Below are 13,221 nucleotides of genomic sequence, written 5' to 3' on the forward strand. Positions count from 1 at the left end.
GCCAGCCAGAGGCCCAGGCCAGTTTCTTTAAGAAGTCCGGCCCTTGGGCACCTGGGTGGCTCAGTTGGTTAAGTGGTTGCCTTCAGCTCCTGATCCCAGGATCCTAGGGGTCCCTGCTCAGTGAACAGAAGCCTGTTTTTTCCTCTCCCTCTGCCCTTCTCCCCCACTCATGCTCTTTCTCCCTTTCTCTCTCTCTCTTTCACTCTCTCTCAAATGAATGAATAAAATCTTAAAAAAAAAAAATGAAGAAGTCCTGCCCTCATACATTTCTCTCAAGATGCTGCCTCCCCTGGCCTCCCCTTCCTGTCCTCATGAAAGGTCTTGAAATAGGTGGTGGCTACCCTGCCCTTCTCTGCTTCTGTTTCCCATTTGTTCTATAACGCTCTTAGGTCTGCTGCTGCCTCTCCCACTTTACTAAAATCACTCTTACTAAAGTCATCGGTAGCTCCCTTGGCCAAAACCAGTAGCTATTTCTTTAATCTTCATCTTATGCTATTAACCACTTCTTTGAAATATCTTTCTCTTTCAAGAAACGCATTTTGTTTCTACTTCCTACTAGGCTCCTTGACTGTCCAGTCCTTAAATGTTGGGATTACCCTGGTCATGTCCTCTATTTTTTCTTTCTTATACGCTTTGCAGTGTCATAGGGCCACCACATTCTTGCACATTCTCCCATCCCATATGCTTGCACTCTGCAAGAATGATCCCAACGTACACTGATGGTCCCATGAACATGTCCAGTCCCCTCTGCCCCATTGAGCTTCAGCCCCTTATCTACAACTTCTAGAGGTTTCTATCAGAAGACCCTTAGGCTTAGGGATTTTCTCTTCTCACGAGGAAAAAAAAAATCTCTCCCACCTGAAATCCCTATTTTGGCTAGTGCTACGTCAACTACTCAGTCATCTCAGCCAGGATGTGAATCATTCCTGACCATATCCTCTCCCTCATCCTGCAGATGCCTTTGGTCACCAAGTCTTGCCAGCTCTATTGCATCTTTGCCTCCTCCCCACCAGATCCTCATTTTGTCTTACTTATACTATTACCACAGTCTTCCAACTGGTCTCTTTGGATTGGTCTTGCCTTCTCTGACCCACACGCCCTTCACTCTGTGTACAGAATGAGATTTCTGAAACTAGATCTGATCATGCCAATTCTGTTCTTAAAAACCTTCGATGCCCTCGCACCCCCGCCTGTCTCCAGGACAGAACCCAATCTCATTGGATTCGTATTTCAGGAGCCTCATAATTCACCCTGTCACCTCTGCTTCCCCTTCTAGGCCTGTCTTCTGTCATCTCCCCCTTCCCCGTCCTGGGTCCTCAGCCCCCACTGGTACTCTGTGCTCCCATCAAGTTCTCCAGATGCCCAAGGTCTCTCTTGTTTAGGGCCTGTGTCACATTGCTCCCTGTTCTGGGAGCACTGCCCCCTTTCTTTATCTGGCTAACTGAGGCTCATTTTTCACATCTTCCCTTGAACACCACTACTTCAGGGAAGCCTTACTTACTTGAACCTACAGACTAAGATAGGTAACCCACCATGCACTCCCATGGTACTCTATGTTTTACAGCTATCTGCACATTTTTTCCAATATAATTAATTACTGGTTGATTCCTCCTCACTCCTCTAGCCTCAGTAGACTATAAACTCCTGGAGGGTATGATCATACCTCTCTTGTCCAGTTCTCCACCCCAAAGTCTGGTACCCTGTGCATATCATAGTCTAACTGGGTGACTGGAGGGCTTTGGATATGCAATCTGAACAGGATCTTGATCTTAAAAGTGGGCAATAGGGGAAGAAGATTGTTCCCACTATGATGGTCACTGATGGTTTTGCATTTTAGGAAGACTAGCTGGGGAGCTTCAGGCAGGATGGAGTGGAGGCAGGTGGCATCAGGGACTGGGGCGGGGGGGGGGGGGAGGGCTGGCAACAGTATAGCCATGAGGTGCAGGTTTAAAATGAGTGACTTTTCTTCTCCCATCCCATATGCTTCTGATGGAGAGTCCAAGAGATGGAGTCAATTCGTGTATAATTGAAAATGAATAGAATCCAGGAATGGGCTTATAATAAGCTCAGCACATAACTGTGAAATGACCTTACCTTATTGTGGGAAGGTTTTCTCCCACTTTCTGCTCTTTCTAAATATGTTCTTATCTCATTCCTTGGCCCCCCTCGCCTCCTCTTCCAAGGGTGGAATCCAGAAGATGTTCTCTGTTTAGAATAACATTCCTACCTGATTGGCTGCTGGTTTGTTAATATTATTGTAATTCTCTACAATACATATGCAACTTCCAGAGATCACATCTGGAGGCTTTTACCCCAGAGAAGAATAAAATCGCAGCTGAAAGTGTCCAAAAGGAGGCTGGGTTTCTGAGTTTCAGACCAGCGAAACTGGCAGCTTTTCCCGGCTCTGATTTTTGTGATAGGAACAAGGAGCCTGGCCCTCTCTCCCCGGGCCCACACCCTCCAGCCCAGTCACATATTTGGAGGCTGCTTTCTGCTCTTTGTTATACTGGGTTCTGCCCCATCTCTCTAAAGCAATCTTATAAATCATTGATGAGAATATTTCTATTTTTGTCTTAAATATCCTAGCCAAGAAAGCCTATGAATACTTTCCAAATCAAGTGCTGGCATTGCATGATGCTTCCTCATTGATGGCAGCCCCATTTCATTGTTTTTTCACTTCTTGGCTCTTCTATCCATGTCAGCAATGCCAAGTCTCTGCTTGGGGGTGGGGCCTGACCCTGGTGCCGCAACCCTCTCTGGCCTCCCTTTTTGGGCAGAAGCTCCTTTTTTCCCTTTTTCTTCATGACTGCTCCCTATCTCCCCAAGCCTCCATCTTAGACCTTTAAACCTTGAAATGCTATAAATTATGACTGGTATTTATTCTCAGTAAGGTTTCCTCCTGAGGTCCATCCTGCTTCTGGAATCACCACCCCTCCATCCTGATTATCATGCATTCCGTGCCTAGGAATCCAATTCACTTTGATATCAACCTACATTTGAAGGCATGAAGTTCCAATACAAAAAGACCCTCTCCTGTAGGGCCTTCCAAACTCCACTAGTTTATAAGAACCATATTTCCCACATTCCCACTATATTCTGGGCCTGACACATGGTAAGTGCTCAACAAATATTTGTTGAATAATGAATAGGAGATGGGCAGCCCAGGTGGCTCAGTGGTTTAGCGCCGCCTTCAGCCCAGGGCCTGATCCTGGAGATGGGGGGTCAAGTCCCACATCAGGCTCCCTGCATGGAGCCTGCTGCTCCCTCTGCCTGTGTCTCTGCCTCTCTTTCTCTCTGTGTGTCTCATGAATAAATAGATAAAATCTTTATTATTATTATTTTTTAGATAAAATCTTTAAAAAAAATGAATAGGAGAATTAATGAATAAATGAAAGACCTCAAGGATTAGATTCCTTATACACTGGAGCTCCTCTATCCCCTAAAACCATCTGGACCTAACACTATAAGATGGTTAATACAGGGTTTACTGAGGCTCATTATTAGTCTCTACTGAGCAAGTAATGTGGTTCAAATGCATCTTTCATGATTACTCTCAATTTGTTCAGATTTTTCTTTTACTTTGATTTTCCTTAGCATTCATGTTAATCATTTATATTACCTGTCCCTTACCTATGCATTGCTTAGTTTGGTTCCTTCATCTAAGTAAGTCTTGTATACCTGACCAGAGCAGAAACACCTGGAGGGAGGAACTATGCCCATTCATTTCATAGCCCAACTGCAGGACTTGATACAGTGGATGTTTAATAAATGGTTTCCAACTGGCTGATGGAATGAATGGGTCCCAAGCCTGACATCCACTTTTATTTTTAACACTAGAGGTTAGACTTTTATTTTTAACACTAGAGGTTAGAAGCTAAGCCCAAGAGGGAATGCATACTATATTTTTGATCCACTTTATCATGACTTACATGGCATCTCTGTCTGATAGCACAAAGTATTATGGATTTACATGATTTGTTTAATTGTGTGGGTACATAATAGGAAAAGTGTTAGGTAAATCAAAATTATCCAGGCCACTGGGGGATTTCCATTATGTCTTTGCAATACTCAGATCCTTTAGAGAAGCCATTCCTTGATATTTTGATGATGGTTTCAATAACATTCTTTGTGTGGCTTTGATGCCAATGGGAAATGATAATGCAGGAACTCTGGAACTGTCCGTCAGCCCAATACAGATTGGACTGAAGCTCACCATGATCACCAATGGGACTTCCTGCCATCAATGCCTTACTTCCTGCCCCCAAGCTGCTTATGGGGCTAGGGGAGGCAGATACATATGCCTGTGGCTCAAAACCAAATGTTGTAAATATTTGAGCACATAGAGAGGGTTGAGGTTACATCTCATCAGGAGAATGATGAACACCTCATGCTGAAGTCAGCATTTACACCAAGTTTTGAAGGAGAAATCTATTCTTACAAGCCAAGACTGTGCCTAATTTCTAGTCGGTGCTTCACAGTGTGTGTTGGCAGCCTGAGAGAAGACATTGGTGTTCTAGGAGGAGGGAAAGAGTGAGAAACAATAGAACAAGGAGAGCGGGGCCTATTTGGGGATGCAGTGAGTCATATTCTGGGCCTGAAGCTAAAGCCTGGGGTGTCTGAGCCAGTAACTGGGATGGCTCTGGTTGGTTGGTTGGAAGCTGAGTATGGAAATCCTTGAGCTGAGCTGAGAATTTTAGACTGCAGTCAGAAGGCAATGGGAATCTCTGAATGTGTTGGAGCAGGACTGGGTTGGGCTTTAGTGAGGTTAGGCTGCATTGCTGAGAGAGCTGTGTTGGAGTGGAAGAGGCTGGCAGCGGGGGCATCCTAATGAGGTGATTCCAGATGACTGGGTGAGGATAAGCAGTGTCATGAACCCAACAATGGCTGTGGCAAAGGGGCTTCGTGAAGACAGAATCTGCAGGACTGGGAGTTGCCTTCACGGGCAGCTCATCCTTGCAGCCTGTCCTTTGCTTTTCCTCTCCTGTGACCCTCCCTCCTGTCCCAAGGCATCACCTCCTTCAGGAGTCTGACACCTGTATCTCTCACCCTACGGAGAGGCTTTCGCTTAAGGGGAGAGTTGTCTTTTGGCAAGTATGTGTGGATGTTAATTTATTAAGACTCCTTTTGATTTATAATTAGTTATTTAATGCCTTCCTATAGCCCAAAAGGATTTGAGGAAGATAGTGTGGATGTATATAAACAAGTTTTCCAACCAAATGGGACCTGCAGATTCAGCCTGATTTCTTGTTTGACAGCACAGTTGAGAGTAAGAGCTTTGGGGTAGTTAGATGAGCAGGTTTGAATCCTGATTCTTCCAGTGGCCAGCTGAATGACCATCAGCAAGCTACTTGTGTGCTCTGAGTCTCAGGGTCTCTACCTGCAGAGTCGGGATGAGCATAACCTCCCTTTCAGGTATGTTGTACGGATTGAGACCAGATGTGTCCAATGTTGAGTGTAGCACTGGGCGGCAGAAACCCCTCAAATGGACAGTCAGTATCAGAAGACTACCTCATCATGAGATTTATTACCCTTTTGGGCATCACTGGTCAGGTTGGGAGAGTGTCTCGATGTGACTATTCTACTTTTTCTAAGCCATTGCCAGTTTTTATCCTCTATCTGGCCACCTACCTCAGTGATTAGATAAAGAAATGCATATGTTCCCCCAAGGCATGATTTTCTGTCTGGTTCCTGATATTCTCCAGGATCAAATCCTGACTTTTTTGACACATCAGCATAGGAGAAATATCAGCAGGTGGTCACAGTGCTAGAAGTTCCATTTAGGACTCATTCATCAGGTGTATTCTATAAAGATCTGGAATACAGAATAAGGCTTGACCTCTGCTCTCAGAGACTTTGTATGGGGGGAGGGAGGCACAGACATTTACATAGAAAAATCACAGAACAATGAAGATGATGATAAAGAAGGGTGGATGCACTATTGTGGGCAAGTCCAGGCTATGTTTGAGCTAAGCCAAGATGCAGGAGTTCACGTGGCAGACAAGGTAGGGAGGTATTCTGGCCAGGAGGATTGGTGATGAGGGAAATGTGGTATGTTGGGGAAAACCCCAAGTAGCTCAGTAAAACCAGACTGTAGAGTTTCTCATCAAGAAGGCAGGAGATAAAAAGTATTGGCAAGGATGTGGAAAAAAATGAACCCTTGTACATCATTGGTTGGGAATGTAGATTGATTCAACCACTATAGAAAACAATATGGAAGTTCCTCAAGAAATTGGAAATAGAACTACTAGTTCCACTTCTAGGTTTATAGCCAAAGGAAATAAAAACGGGATTTTGAAGAGAGATCTGTACTCCCATGTTTATTGCAGCATTATTCCCAATAGCCAAGATACGAAAACAACCTAAGTGCCTACCACCATAGGAATGGTTAAGGAAGGTGTGGTATAAAAAACAACAACAACAACAAAGCGTGGTATACAATATATGATGGAATATTATTCAGCCACAAGAAAAAAGGATATCCTGCCATTTCTGATAATGTGGATAGAGCTTGAGGACATTAGGTTAAGTGAGAAAAGTCAGAGACAAACACTATAGGATATCACTTACATGTGGAATCTAAAAACACCAGACCAGTAAAACACAGGAGAGTAAAATTGTGGTTCCTAGAGAGTAGGGAATGGGAAAATAGGAGAGATGTTTACGGGTATAAATTTGCAACCAGCAGATAAATAAGTCCTGGAGATCTAATGCACGGTATGGTGAGTATAAACAATATTGTATTATAATCATCAAACTTGCTAAGAGACTAGATATTAATTATTCCTACCACAAAAAGGAAATAATTATGTGATGTGATAGAGGCGCTAACTATTGCTCAAGGCAATTGTATTATGGTATATAAATGTATCAGATCAAGGTGTTGTACATCTTGAGTTCATACGATGTTATATGTCAAATACGTTTCAATGAAAAATAGAAGAAATTATACTAATTCTAAAAAAAAAGATTGTGGAGTTTCTGATAGGGCGTTTGTGTAACAGTAAGGGCCTAATAATGGAAAAAATGGGAAAAAGGCACTAGGGCAGGTAAACTGGGGAAGCTTTTAATGGGTTATCCAGGTGCTCCTCAAATCACTCCCAGAGCATTACCAATTTCTCCTACAATGACTTTTTAATATCAAGCTATGTATTATATTTCTTATTATGAAACTAAAATAAAAAATATTCATTTTTTTTTTCATTATTTTCTTCTTTTATTTTATCAGATTCATAGTCAATGTCCTAATTTTCCTTTATCCCTTTTTTACTCTGGAGAGGGGTATTTAGTGTCAGTTTCTGGCATCATCAGCCCAGGGCATCACCTACAGCCCCATCTCCCACCCTTGGCAGAGGTTTAAGAAATGAGCTACAAATAGCTGTCCCGAGTGAACCTGGGCAGCCTGTCCCTATAGCTACCTGAGGGGCTCTGAGGGTTCAGTTGCTCCTAATGGGTGCTCCCAGCATTACTCAGGGTGATGGTGGGAGGTGGCTCCAGCAGGGCCATCTGAGAAATGCTCTCACAGTGTGTGTGGGGAGGCATGTGCTGGCATCAACACCCTGCTGGCTTCTAGAACTGCCCTAGTGACTGTGGAACAGACTGGCCCGGTTCTGGGACCATTTGCAAGTGCCTTGGGTCCAACACTAGGCCTTGGTACTATATGGGTCTAGGGGTAGTTCTTTGTTTGATTCCTCATCTTGCATATACTCCTTTCCATTTCTGCTAAATGCCAAAGAACTAAGGTGGGAATCTCAGGTGTTGTTTTCCCTGCCACGTGAATGAACAGTTCAGCTTTTTCCTTATGGTGTCCAAGGGCCACAGGATGTGAACTGCTGACCCTCTGGTATCATTTTTCTCTCTCTCCCAATTCAGACCCTTTTTTTCTAGTCAGGTGGTGTCTAACGTCTCATTTCTAACTGCACTTCTTCAAGTCTGTGGCTCTTGCATCTGCCTGTGATGGCCCTCTTCACCTCATCATGGCACTCCATCAGTCTGCTCATTCTTTGGGCCCGGGCCCAGGCCCAGGCTCCAACCTCCTGTGAAAGCCCTCCTGGCTTTTTGTGCCCTCACATCTTTTCAGAGATCTGAACTGGGTGCCCCAAGAACATTTAAGGGTCTGAGAACTCACATGGGAACTTCATTGTCAATTTATGCCAAAGAACGTAGTGACTTCCCAAAGCACTCTATCAGCTTCCAAATAGTGGGGGCTTTGTATTTCTTGTCTTCTTAGAGGCCTCCACGTGGGATAGGCTGCAGGAATGGTAGTCAGCTAGCATGCTTTAACAGTGGGCTGATCTTTTTCGTTCTGTTAATTTTTTTGTCCCATTCAAAATAAGTATTTGGATGCAGAAATGAAATCTCAGGCTTTGAGCTCAAGGGGAGCTGGACTGATATTTGCTTCGTTCTGACCTCCAGTCAGGGAGGCGGGGGTGGGGGTGGGGGTGGGGGTGTTCAACCCTTTAGGCAGATCCCCACCCTCCCCCCTTCCCCCGCAGTCTTCCTAGGCTGCCCGGACGCTGAAATCGTATTTGGCAGGACTCGAGAGGTTTTTCTGCATGTCTGACCACAACCTGTATCCCGGAGCACCCAGTGCGCAGTCTGCTCTGTGCTAGGTTCCGGGGGGAGGGTGGGTGGGTAGATGGGAGAAGCAGAAGACTTAGACGCTGACTTTGGAAGCTTGGGATACAGCTTCCAACCCCAGGACTGTGCTCAGGGGGAGGTCTGTGCAGAGGCGTTGAGGCCGGGAGTGCCATTCCATGGGAGGGGAGCCTGTTTCCTTTTGCCTCCAGCACAAACCCTTTGTGATTTTCTTCTCCCTGGACCTGTTTTCTCCCGTCAAATGGGCGTATAACCAACTGCTCACTGGTGCATAGGGTCGCAGGCCGCTGACCTGAGGCAATGTAAGGGGAGACGGGCTTCTGGATAGGAAGGCAGCGGGGCAGCCCGGGGGGCTCAGTGGTTCAGCACCGCCTTCAGCCTTCAGCCCAGGGCGTGATCCTGGAGACCCGGGATCGAGTCCCACGTCGGGCTCCCTGCATAGAGCCTGCTTCTCCCTCTGCCTGTGTCTCTGCCTCTCTCTCTCATGAATAAATAAATAAAATATTAAAAAAAAAAAAAAAAAAAGAAGGGCAGCCTCTGAGTGAGGGCCAGGCCTCCTCTTTATCCTATGAGTGAGTCACTGCTGCCTCCTCCAATTTAAACTTGACTGATCATCAGCTGTACTACTCCTGTGTTCGTCGATTGTGTGCTGAGTGGGTTGTACTCGTTTTTAAAGCTTCTGGAAAAAAAAAGAAATCATGGGGTAGTTGACTGGTTAGGATATCGTAAGAAGGCCGAACCGCAACGCTTCATCCTCCCCGGGCCAGGACCCCTTCCCAGAGTGCGTGGGTGCGTGCGCATGCGCATGTATGTCTGCGCTTGTGCGCGTGCGAGTGTGCGTGTGCGTGTGTGCGTAAGTGCGTGCGCCTGCGTGCTGGGGAAGTCACGCCGCGCGTTCTCCCGCTGGAGAGGACCTCGGTGAGGAGGACCCGGCTGGGGTACCTCAGTGAGGAGGAGGTTCGTGGCTTTTGGTCCATCACTTTGAAAACCAGCTGTGTATAAAGCAGAATTTAGAGGGGCGCCGAGGACCTGGAGGGGAGTCTCAGCCCGGGTGAGGGTTTAATTTGGGAAGTCCGCGTTTGTTCTTGGAAAGGCTGCTCTGGGGCCTGGAGGGCCGGAAGTGGACCCTGCGAGGGGGCTTGCGTTCGTTCGCAGCCCAGTCCCTTCGGAATCTGATCAAGGATGTCTTTGGGGAATAGAATTTGAGGCGCAGCCCCGCGCTTTCCTGTTTTACCGGGATTCTTAAGATCAGAGCGTGAACTTTGGGAACGTGACTGCTTTTGCTTGCTTGCCTGCTGACTTAAGTGGTCCGGCCTGCAGACACACTTAAAATTTTAATTAGTTGCCGAGACTTAAACAGAGACTTCAGAAGGTCTGGGCACATTGGGCCCTTATTTCTAGGACTGAGCGGAGACAGGGCATCATGCACTCTGCAGGTCCATCCCGCTGCCCACCTGCCTGGGCTGCTACATCCTGGAGTTTGCAGGCCGGAGGCCATCAGCGTTGGCGGGTCTCTGTGGGTACTCGTATGCTGACAGGTAGTGGGTGTACCTCAGAACTGTTGTCTTAGTTTATCACAACCAGCCCTCTGGACCTGAAGCTGCCGCCTTCCACCCATTGCAAGCTCCTGCAGTTTCCCCACAGTGTTTCCAAGTATGGGTGTTAATGGGCCGAATTTTGTGTGTCCCCAGATTCATATACTGAAATCCTGCCTCCCAGTGTGATAGTGTTAGGAGGTAGGCCTTTGGGAGGGGAGCAGGTCATGAGGGTGGAGCCCTCATGAATGAGATTAATAACCTTATAGAAGAGACCCCGGAGAGATCCCTTGCCCTTTCTGCCATGTGAATGAGAAGATGGCTGTCTATTAGCCGAGAAGTAGGGCCTCACCAGACTTTGAATCTACTGGCATGTTGATCTTCAACTTCCAGTTTCCAGACCTGTGGGAAATGAATGTTTGCTGTTTAAGCACCCAGTGTATGGCATTTTTGTTGTAGCCACCTGAACAGATTTAAGACCCTGGGTATGATCCAGCAACCAGTGGACTTGAGTGGGGGGAAAGGGCAGGGTTGTACTTGGCTGGATCATGGATGCAGCAAGCAAAGTGAGCTTTAAAGAAAAGTTCACATGGTGGAGTTGGGGGCTGGATATACAGATCGGTCCTGGGCTGGGAGTCTATAGGGAGAGATGGAGAGCTTACAAGAGTGTTCTATATTTGAAACCCCATTTGGCTCTTCAGATATAAATTCTCTAGAAATTCTACCCCTGTAGGGAAAAATAATCCCCCCACTGTTCTGGCATAAGAAACTTGAGAGAAATGAAAATATATGTAATCCTATTTTTAACATATATTTCAATAATATTGTCACTTAAAAATTTATGAGTGTAAACAGTTATTAATTATAAATTGTTGATAATGTATGCATAGAGATATGAAAACATAGAACAGAGTCATATGCTTTCAGTAGAAAATGAGATCTTTACTTAAAAAGTTAGATCTTTTCTAGAACATAGTATGTCCATTTTGGATACTCAGGGACCCAGATCAGGGGACCTCCTAAGGCCCTGCAGCTCTGAAGCTCTATGAAAATGCATCTCCTTATTTTCCATCTAATAAGATGGCTAAACAATTCTCTAAAACTATCTGTTCATTGGTTACGCTGTCTCTAGCTGTGCTCTAACTAACATCATACTAAGAATTGCATTTTTGTCTCTCCTGACTTAGATTTAAATCTTGCAATCACCGCTGGGAAGCGAGCTGTATCATCTTGAGAAATCAGACCACAGAGCTGGGCCTGCAGCTGGCAGGCTGGGTCATCTTTAATCGCTTAACCCTTCATATCAAAGGATGGGTCGTAGCAGCAGATTCCTCCTCAAGAATTTGCCATGGCAGATTTTCTCAAGGAAGATCTGGGAGTTAAAATGAAGCAGAGTGTGTACAGCAAAAACCTTGCCTTGTAAGTTGGCTTTTATGCCTATACACATGATTGGTTTTATGTGTATGTCTATGTAACCCTCTCTTGTGGGCCTGTGTCCGTGTCTGGGATATGTGTGGCTGTGATGTGTATGTACACCTGTTTAATGTGAAAATGTGCTATATGCATGTGTGGCTGTGAGTGTGTGAATGTGTGTGTGTGTATGTTGTATGTCTAAGGAAAATTCTTTCCTGCCTTATGGAATAAGATCCAGGCTGTTTAAGTTTAAGACTGTTTGAAAACGTGGCCATGATAATTCCCTTTATACCCTTGGGTAGAGCCCATTTATACTGATTCTGGATTTGGTCATGTGCTTTTGTTTTAGTCAATGGAACATTACCAAATGTGACACAGGGATCTGAAAGGCAGTTAGTTGTACATTGAAGTTGTCTTCTCCTGCTGCTCTTGGGAGCCTTTAACAAACACAATGCTGAGGAACTGGAGGAAGCCTACTGGTGACATGTGGCTCAGTGACACCTGCCACTCCAGCTGACAGCCACCACCAACTGCTGGATATGTGAATAAAGCCATCCTGGATCAAGCAGCCCCCATCCTACTTGTGAGCTCTCTGCAGCCATAGGAGTGAGCCCGGAGGAGGAGGCTGGCAGGAGAACTGCTCTGCTGAGCCCAGCTCACATTGCTGGCCCACATATTCATGAGTTAATACTAAATGATTGTTGTTTTATTTTTATTTTTTTAAATATTTTATTTATTTATTCATGAGAGACACACAGAGAGAGGCAGAGACACAGGCAGAGGGAGAAGCGGGCTCCATGCAGGGAGCCCGATGCGGGACTCCATTCTGGGGCTCTAGGATCACACCCTGAGCCAAAGGCAGACGCTCAACCACTGAGCCACCCAGGCATCCCTGATTGTTGTTTTAAATCACTAAGTTTTGGGATGGTTTGTTACACAGAAAGACCTTGTTAACTGATCCAGTTGGAAAGAGAGGGAAGAGCCTCTTCACTGGAGGAAGAGGTGTTTGGTGAGAACTTATAGGCATGAATCAGAAGAGATGTAATTCTGCTTAAACATTCTTTATAATCCTGTTCTTATTTTATGAGTTTAAAAATATAAAAATTAGCTCTTATTGAAGGACCTACTATTAATCCTCACACAGAAGTGCATATTAGCAAGTCAAGGATGGGCAGTGCTGGCATGCTCCAATAATACTTTACTGGGACCTGGGGAAGAAAGCCAAAGAGAAACCAACCCAGGAAAGATGCTCAGAATTCTGCACTACATAATCTGAGGCGAGGTTATGACTTGCTCTTCAGAAGTGAAAGAATTAATCTCATCCCTGCTTCCAGCCCATCTCCATGGGGTGAGCAGCACTTCCACATCTATTACCCAGGAGCTCACCCCGGGCATCTTGACTCCTTGAAGAACAGTGCCTCTAAAGTGAGGCTCTGAGAGAAACAAGATTCTCTTCCCTGCCTGAGGCCTGCCTTTCGGGAACCTGGCACCTCTTTGGATAATTGACTCTAGGGATGATTGTCCCTCTCAAGGGAGACCATGTGCACTTCCAGGGACAAGACCTTTACTCTGCAGACCACAACAGGGTATCAGGATATAATGATCGGCCTATTCTAGGTGGCTCTAGTTACCTGTAGAAGCAGTAGTTGTGTGAGAAAATCCTGTGTGTAAATGCAAG

General features: G+C 45.6%; 1 long non-coding RNA gene across 6 annotated transcripts in view; it reads left to right on the forward strand.

The window, feature by feature from the left end:
• Positions 1-13,221, forward strand: part of LOC140594952 (uncharacterized) — a 434,463-nt gene that overhangs the window by 13,451 nt on the left and 407,791 nt on the right. For all 6 annotated transcript variants that reach the window (XR_011996236.1, XR_011996231.1, XR_011996232.1 and 3 more), the window contains exon 2: positions 11,318-11,549. This is a non-coding gene — a long non-coding RNA (uncharacterized lncRNA). The remainder of the gene's footprint in view (positions 1-11,317; positions 11,550-13,221) is intronic.

The sequence above is a fragment of the Vulpes vulpes genome, chromosome 13 (genome assembly GCF_048418805.1).
Source record: "Vulpes vulpes isolate BD-2025 chromosome 13, VulVul3, whole genome shotgun sequence".
NCBI lineage: Eukaryota > Metazoa > Chordata > Mammalia > Carnivora > Canidae > Vulpes > Vulpes vulpes.